This window comes from Triticum dicoccoides, chromosome 7B (assembly GCF_002162155.2).
Source record: "Triticum dicoccoides isolate Atlit2015 ecotype Zavitan chromosome 7B, WEW_v2.0, whole genome shotgun sequence".
Taxonomy (NCBI): domain Eukaryota; kingdom Viridiplantae; phylum Streptophyta; class Magnoliopsida; order Poales; family Poaceae; genus Triticum; species Triticum dicoccoides.
Genome location: NC_041393.1, coordinates 627,401,520 through 627,410,922, shown reverse-complemented (window position 1 = coordinate 627,410,922; position 9,403 = coordinate 627,401,520).

The following is a 9,403-nucleotide window of genomic DNA, read 5'->3' as shown; positions in this document are numbered from 1 at the left end:
TGCTGGTGTAGACAAGTAAAAACATACCTCTTGGCATCAAGCATGATTGTCTACCATATTTTGAAACATGATGTTCAAGATAATCATAGTATAAATGTGTAGTCAAGTAATACCATACCTCTTGCACTTGCGATCCACGGTAATAAAAATTAGAATTCAACTCCATACTCCTTTCGGACACGCTGAAACCTATCATTTATCTAAACCAATAGGCTAGCCTCCATCTACAACCAATCCAAGCAAGTAGAGTGCGAACTCAGCTCAATGTGAAGCACTGATACATGGACGGAGACACGTCGATACGGGAAACTGGGCAATTTCTAAAACATCAATATAGCGCTACGACAGTATATATAAATAATTAATAAAATGGCATACACTAAACACAAAGAATAATTGATTGGGTGAGATGGGATAAAAAAACACTGCCCTGTTTGTAGCATCCATGCTTATTTTCATGTCCTTGTGGTACGCTGTCAGAGATGCCATGTCTTAGCGTGAAGAACAACAACATCAGTAGACCAGCGGCAGCAAGCAACAACACTATGCAGAATCGCAAAGCAGCAAAGCTATTGAGCGGCAGCAAGCCAGCGCAGCACCAGCGACGAGCAGCAAGCACACTGCAGCTCGCACTCACGCAGGCATGCAGCAGCAAGTGCCTAGCGCCCACCACACCAGAGGATCAAAACCGGAGGAGCGGAGGACACCAGGGATTAAGGAAAGAGGTTACCTTTCTGGTGACTGCGGTGTCGATTTGGCTCCATGCTTGCGGTGATTGGATTCCACACAGTAGCGAGCGACCCCAGGCAGCAGCGGCGGCAGCACACGGACGCGCACGGGCCCGTCGCCGTCGTAGTTGTTAGAAGGGATAGAGGGATTGGCGGAACATGATGGATGTATTATTGAGCCTCGAGGGCGAGCATATATTGAGTACAAGACTTGGAGAGCAAGACACCTTTTCTGGAGATAAGGTAGGCGACATATTACAAATCCTAGACTACCAAATACATGTATCCTAAATATATCTCTAACATCCCCCGTAGTCGTAGCGGTAGCTTTGCGAACAACAGGAGCGTCGCGGACGGACAGACTAGAGAGAATAGCAGCCGACGGGCTTACATCCCCCCGCAGTTGTAGCGGGAGCATCGTGGATGGTGTCGCATCGCGGATGCGTTGACTGTAGAGGAAGCCGACGAGTTGCTCAAGTGGATGATAACCCTTTGTGTCGATGTCGAGTTGGCCGAGAGCGTAGGATGGTGTAGCCGTGGTCGAGGTAGCCGTGCGAAGAATGCCGTGGTCGATGTCGAGTCGGGGTAGCCGGTGTCGAGGGGGTCACCCTGGAGCCGCGGGCGCAAGGAGGTGCCGAGTTAGTTGTGGGCGCAGTGGTGTCGAAGTAGTGGTGCATCGGGTAGAGGACGGTGTTGATGAGGCATCGTGCCGGGTTTTCCAAGCCCGAGGACACGTCGTGGACAAAGCCACGCATCATGTTGCCAGCACCGGGCATGCGAGATGGATGAATACGAAGTTGACCAAGTGCCACACCAGGCTTGCCAGGCCTGGGACACATCATGGATGAAGGCATACATCGGTGTTGCCAGCATCGGGCATGCGTAGACGAGGGACATGCACGTGTTGTACGCCATGTCGAGGAGTCGGAGGGGCCAGCAGAGAAGGAGACTCGATGACGGTTGTGGCTCAATTGGTGTGAGGCCGATGTCACCAACGGTGGTCGGAGTAGACGAAGTGGTCGAGGAAGATGACGGCGACGCAAGCGACGGGCTGGTGCTGGATGAAGACAAAGTGGGTGGACCGGCGGCGGCTGCGGCTATGGGGTAGCGGCGCCGGCCAATGAAGTGCTACGGCGGCGGCCTGACGGCGGCGACGGCGGCTAGTTAGGAGCGCGGCAGTGGTGCTCGAAGTAGGCGAGGAACCCGACAGTGTGACGAAGTCGGCGCGAACGATAGCGTTCCTATGCCAAGGGAGGCGGCGCGGCGCATACCATGAGAGGTCGATGCACGGGGGACGGCGGTGGACAACGGGCCGCGGTGCTACGGCCGGAAGGGGCGACGTGGCAGCAGGCGGGGTGGGGCGACGGCGGGAAGACCTCGGGGCGGCGGCAGGGACCGCGGGCCCTGGTGCTACAACACGAAGAGGTGGCGCAGCAGTGGAGCGCGGGTCGGTGCAACCGCGGGGACGGCCTTGAAGCGGTGGCGGGGACCGCATATTGCGACACTACAGCCCGATGGGGCGACGCGCGAGTTGCTGCAGCCGCGAGGAGAACCATGGGGCGACAGCGCTGCGGCCCGACAAGGCGACGCAATGGCATCCCGTTGCTCGATCATTGGAGGGGCGCGCTGAACTCGGGGAAGATCTTCACGGGACCTGCGGAGGTGCGCTCAACCGACGGGCTAGGTCGGTCGCGTGGCGTAGATGAGGCAGATCACGGCGACAAGCGGGTGATCAAGCCGATTGCGTGCGAGGTCGGGGACACCGCTCGGTGGTGGCGGGCTGGCGGCAGAGTCCAAGATGACACCGACGATGACGGACGGCATGGGATGACGTGAGGACGATCGCGTCAAGCCGACACCCGGGCTGCCAAAACAGCGCCGGCCTCGGGCAGCGAGGCCTGAGCAACCAATGTAGCAGCGGCGCCCGAGCTGTGGCAGTCGACGAGCCTGACGCAGCCGCCCCGACGCGGCCTGAAACGAGGCTGGCGAGGCAGACCACAGGGCCGCCGTGCGGACGCGGCTGAGGCAGGTGGCATGGATCGATGTAGCTGGCGCGAACGGCGGCTATGATGCGTCGCCACATGGCGCGAGGCCTCTGGGTCGGGGCGATGCAGGAGTCCCCATCGGAGTAGGAAGGAGACGGCCTGCGCAGGTTGACGGCCGAGTAGACGCACAGACGGCGGCTGGCCCTGACGGGTTGCCTCGTCATGCGTGCCCGTCGGGTTGGAGGAGAAGCTGGCTAGTCGCGACGGGGTCAAAGTAGAGGCGTGCGGGGGTCGACGGCAGCGGCTGGCGACGCAAACTGATCAAGCGTAGATTGGAAAATCAAAAAGAAAAACACCGATCAAGGTGACCGGCGAGAGAAAGAAAAAAACACGGAGCAAGGGCTTGGGAAAAAGACTCTCTAGGGCAGCCAGTCAACATGAACGATGGACAAACCATAGCTACGGGCGGCATGGCCCCCAGCGGCGGTCATGGAGGCTGACCGCCCAGGAGTGGCGCGCGGGTGCGGAAGCGGCGGCGACTAGGGTTTAGGATCGAGATAAGGCTGATACCGTGTTGAAGGGATAGAGGGATTGGCGAAATATGATGAATATATTATTGAGCCTCGAGAGCGAGTATATATTGAGTACAAGACTTGGAGGGCAAGATTCCTCTCCTGAAGATAAGGCAGGAGACAGATCACTTCCTAGACTACCAAACACATGTATCCCAAATATATCTCTAACAGCGGTACGTGCGACGCTATGGCGGTGGAAGATCTCGAGGGCCTCGGTGAGCAGCGGGACCACAACTGCGGCATCCGGCTCCGAGACGGGCGCGCCGTGGCGGAGGCGGACCCAGTCGATAGGTCCGGCCCGGTGCAGACGTCCATCATCATGTGTGTCCATGCCCCATCCTCGTCTGGTGCAGTAGCAGTCGACGCCGATCTCGCGGGCAGATTGGTAGCTTCTGCCATCCTGCGTCGGTGACGTCCCTGAGTGAGGATAAGGGGCAGGGTGCGGCGCGATTTTCATGCGATGATTGGGCGGTGGCGGCGGCTGGAGGTTGGTTGCGGGGAGATGTTTGTTTCCAACTAGTGCGGGCGTGGGATCGCTACTACTTTTGCGGATCGTAGGATGGCAGAGTTCTCGTCCGCCCAGGAAAATTCCTAAACGCTGTTTTGGCCGAGGGTTAGTGCAATCTTAATCTTATTAGTTAGATGAAACTAAGTGATTCCAATCGTGAGGCTGTAATTGATCCGTGTTGTTTTGTGTAATTTAGCCTGGATGCACTTAGCGATAAATATATTTGATTGTTTAATAGTAGTAGAGATACTATCGCTTTCTGTTTCCCTCGACCGTTTCTCCCTATAAACCCAAGGAGAGGCGATCTATGGGCGCATCATGCTGCCCATCCTTGGTTTATATTTTGCTAATGTTGGTTCTGTTGTTTGTTATTTTCAATCGTTTTGTGCTAGTTATGGTGGATATCTCTCGTCTCAACCTTAGGATGATTTCCCTTATCCCAAAAGTCAAAGGTGCAAATTCCATCCAGGTCATCCTCCTTATCGCACTAATCAATGTTCTTTTCAAGATCTGCGCTAAAGAATTAGCGGCCAGACTAACTCTGGTAGCTCAGTGCGTTATCCACTGGTGCAAATCCGCCTTTATCAAGGGGCATTATATCCTCGAAAGCTGATAGCTCTCCAAGAGATCGCTCACGATCTTAAATGTGCTAAAAAACAAGCGATTCTCTTGAAGTCGACTTCAAGAAGTCATACGATCGTGTGAACTAGGAGTTCCTATACGAGGTCTTGCTCAAAAAGGAATTCGAGGAAGGGTGGGTACACCGTATTTTGCAGTAGGTCTCGAGAGAAAAAACTGCAATCTCTATCAACAGAGAAGTATGGAACTTCTCCAGAAACAAGTGTGGCCTGCAGCAGGGTGAACCGCTCTTGCCACTTTTGTTCTACTCCGTGGTTGATGTTCTATCAGTTATGCTTAACAAGGCTAGAGCGGTGGGCCACATTAAGGGGCAATGGACCAACTTTTCCTTGGGGGGGGGGGGGGGGGGTATCGCAGCTCCAGTACACTGACGACACAATGATACTCTTTGAACCATACCTGCACATCATGGCAACAGTCAAGTTGTTGCTCTGCTTTGAGGCATTATTTGGTTGGTTTAAAGATCAACTTCCTTAAGTGCGAGGTTGTTTCCATGGGGATGGATGTGTGGCAAGGACAAAGGGTTGCTGGCTTGCTTAATCATATGCCCTTAACGAGGAAAATTTATGTCCTCGAGGGCTTGATTGGTCCTTGCTAACTCTAGCCTCTCCTCATTGCTCATGTTCAACGTGGTCATGTTTCTCTTGGCTGGTGGGATTCACGCCTGTTTGACACCCCGTGATACCGGTTCTTTTTGGAAGGAGGCGGCATCAAATGTAAGTACCACTTTGTTAAATGAGCTGCCGTCAGCAGCCCTAAAACGCAAGGTGGCTTGGAGGTCACCAATTCTAAGCTTACGAATGTAGCTTTTTTTACCAAGTGGATTTGGAAGTTGGCAGAAAACGCCAAGGGCCTTTTGGTTGACCTTCTGAAAGCCAAATACTTCCTGAAAGAATCAATTTTTGAAGCCAATTCGCATGGATCCGCCTTCTGGAATGGGATCCAGTTGCTCAAGCTGGGCTTTGCTTGGGCGCAAAATTTCACATGCAAAATGGGAAGTCTGCTAGAGTCTGGTTTGATTTTGTGCTAGACATCGATCCACTATGGATGAATTGCTAGGATCCATCACGGCCAACCCATACATTTCGGTGGCCCTTTGTAACCCCCCTGATGACCCAGAAGTATAGGGGATCTATCGTAGAGTGTCGAACCCAACGAGGAGCAGAAGGAAATGACAAGCGGTTTTCAGTAAGGTTTTCTCTGCAAGCACTGAAATTATCGGTAACAGATAGTTTTGTGATAAGGTAATTCATAACGGGTAACAAGTAATAAAAGTAAATAAAGTGCACCAAGGTGGCCCAATCCTTTTTGTAGCAAAGGACAAGCTTGGACAAATTCTTATATGAGAAAAGCGCTCCCGAGGACACATGGGAATTATCGTCAAGCTAGTTTTCATCACGCTCATATGATTCACGTTCGTTACTTTGATAATTTGGTATGTGGGTGGACTGGTGCTTGGGTACTGCCCTTCGTTGGACAACCATCCCACTTATGATTAACCCCTATTGCAAGCGTCCGCAACTACAAAAGAAGTATTAAGGTAAACCTAACCGTAGCATGAAACATATGGATCCAAATCAGCCCCTTACGAAGCAACGCATAAACTAGGGTTTAAGCTTCTATCACTCTAGCAACCCATCATCTACTTATTACTTCCCAATGCCTTCCTCTAGGCCCAAACAATGATGAAGTGTCATGTAGTCGACGTTCAAATAACACCACTAGAGGAGAGACAACATACATCTCACCAAAATATCGAGCGAATACCAAATTCACATGGCTACTTATAGCAAGACTTCTCTCATGCCCTCAGGAACAAAGGTAACTACTCATAAATCATATTCATGTTCATAATCAGAGGGGTATTAATATGCATTAAGGATCTGAACATATGATCTTCCACCGAATAAACCAACTAGCATCAACTACAAGGAGTAATCAACACTACTAGCAACCCATAGGTACCAATCCGAGGTTTTGAGACAAAGATTGAATACAAGAGATGAACTAGGGTTTGAGAGGAGATGGTGTTGGTGAAGATGTTGATGGAGATTGACCCCCTCCCACTGAGAGGATCGATGGTGATGACGATGGTGATGATTTCCCCCTCCTGGAGGGATGTTTCCCCGGCAGAACAGCTCTGCCAGGGCCCTAGATTGGTTCCTTCAAGGTTCCGCCTCGTGGCGGCGGAGTTTCTTCCCGAAAGCTTGCTTATGATTTTTTCCAGGGTAAAAGCCTTCATATAGCAGAAGATGGCCACCGGAGAGCTGCCAAGGGGCCCACGAGGCAGGGGGCGCGCCCCCACCCTCGTGGATAGGGTGTGGGCCCCCTCTGGTACTTTCTTCGCCCAATATTTTTTATTAATTCCAAAAACAACTTTCCTGGAGTTTAAGGACTTTTGGAGTTGTGCAGGATAGGTCTCTAATATTTGCTCCTTTTCCAGCCCAGAATCCCAGTTGCCGGCATTCTCCCTCTTCATGTAAACCTTGTAAAATAAGAGAGAATAGGCATAAGTCTTGTGACATAACGTGTAACAACAGCCCATAATGCAATAAATGTCGATATAAAAGCATGATGCAAAATGGACGTACCAACTCCCTCAAGATTAGACCTCGCTTGTCCTCAAGCGGAAGCCGAAATCGAAAAATATGTCCACATGTTTAGAGATAGAGGTGTCAATAAAATAAAATATGGACATGAGGGCATCATGATCATTCTTATAACAGCAACATATATACATACCTTGTCATGCGATTACTTATGCTAAAGTAACAATTTATTCACAATGTCAAGTATGAATCAGAAACTTCATTGTAAACTAACAAACTATAATCTTGGTCATTGAAGCAATTGCAATTTATCATAACATCGGAAAGAGTCAATATAAGAACTTTTCAACAGGTCCACATACTCAACTATCATGTAGTCTTTCACAATTGCTAACACACATGCAATACTTATGGGTATGAAGTTTTAATCGTGACACAGAGAAAGATAGGGGTTTATAGTGTTGCCTCCCAACCTTTTACCTCAAGGGTAATGTCAACAATAATAGGTAATGCTAACTTACATCCAATTGGATATATATATATATATATATATATATCATGATCTTTCCAACACAAGGTGCTTGCCAAAGGATAAAATATAAAAAGGAAAGGTGAAGATCACCATGACTCTTGCATAATGTATAAGACAAAAATAAAAGGTAGGCCCTTCGCAAAGGGAAGCAGAGGTTGTCATGTGCTTTTATGGTTGGATGCACGAAATCTTAATGCAAAAAATGTCAGTTTATATTGCCACTTGTGATAGAGACATTTATTATGCAGTCTGTCGCTTTTATTACATCCATATCACAAGATCGTATAAAGCTTATTTTCTCCACACTAATAAGTCATACATATTTAGAAAGCAATTTTTATTGCATACAACAATGACAACTTACTTGAAGGATCTTACTCAATCCATAGGTAGATATGGTGGACTATCATGGCAAAACCAGGTTTAAGGGTATTTTGGAAGCACAAGTAATATCTCTACTTGGTGCAAGGAATTTGGCTAGCATGAGGGGGCAAGGCAAGCTCAACATGTTGGATGATCCATGACAATATACTATATTTCGGATATAAGAAAACATAACCCATTACGTTGTCTTCCTTGTCCAACATCAACTCTTTAGCAATGTCATATTTTAATGAGTGCTCACAATCATAAAAGATGTCCAAGATAGTATATTTATATGTGAAAACCTCTCTTTCTTTTTTACTTCCTATTAATTGCAACGATGACCAAAACTATGTTTGCCAACTCTCAACAACTTTTATTCATCATACTTTCTATATGTGAAGTCATTCCTCTCCATAAGGTTCATATCATCTCTTTATTTATTTTTATTATTTCTTTTTCTTTTATTCCCGCAAGATCATAACAAGAAAGCAAGGCCATTGACTCGACACTAATCTTTATTATATATAGCTCACAGACTCGATTACATAGAGGGATCATAAAGCAAAACTCAAAACTAGATCATTCTAAAACTTTATTCTACTAGATCAAGATATTACTAAAAGGATAGAACTAAGAAAAATCAGTAAAGATAGGGGTGTGATGATGATACGATACCGGGGCACCTCCCCCAAGCTTGGCAGTTGCCAAGGGGAGTGCCCATACCCATGTGATTATGTCTCCTTCTTCGGGAGTGATGATGATGGAGTTGTTGACGATGAAGGCTTGTCGTCCATCTTCCAAGGCATAGGATCACCATCATAGAAGGATGATCGAGTCTCCGGGGTCCTCAAATCTACAGCCAAACTCATCCTCTTGAATCTATTTTCATACTCATAGTTTTGATTTTGCAGGTCATAGATCTGGGCTTGGAGGTGCTCGATTTTCTGATGAAGTTTGAAGATGGTCTCCTCGATGCTCTTGGCATCCATCTTGTGGTTGTTGGTGAACTCCGCGATCATCATGTAGTTGGCATCGGGTCCACGTTCCACCATCTCTTGGCACTTGAAGACCTGCTGCTCCATTGCTTCGAATCTTGTCTCCATGCTTCCAGTTCTCCTCGGTCCCTCTACATCGTGGATGTGCAGCACCCCCTCATGCATCTCAATGGTTTGAGGGTGTTGCAGCACCTCCGCGAGGTAGGGGTTGATGACCTTATCGAAGAACTTGTCCTCGGGTGCGCTTGAAGACGTCATGGTAGTCTAGATCTGTTAGAAAAATAGCTCGAAACAAAGACAGAAGATTTTTGCGTGATACGGCAGTCAAAACCTTCAGGAGGTTATATAATGAATTTTTACCGACCAAAAGAATTATCGTGCAAGAAAACGGAGTCCAGAGAGCACATGAGGTGCCCACGAGGCAGGGGGCGCGCACAGGGGGTAGGGCGCGCCCTCCACCCTCGTGGACACCTCGTGTCCTTCCCGGACTACTTCTTATTTTCCTATTTTCTGAAATATTCCAAAA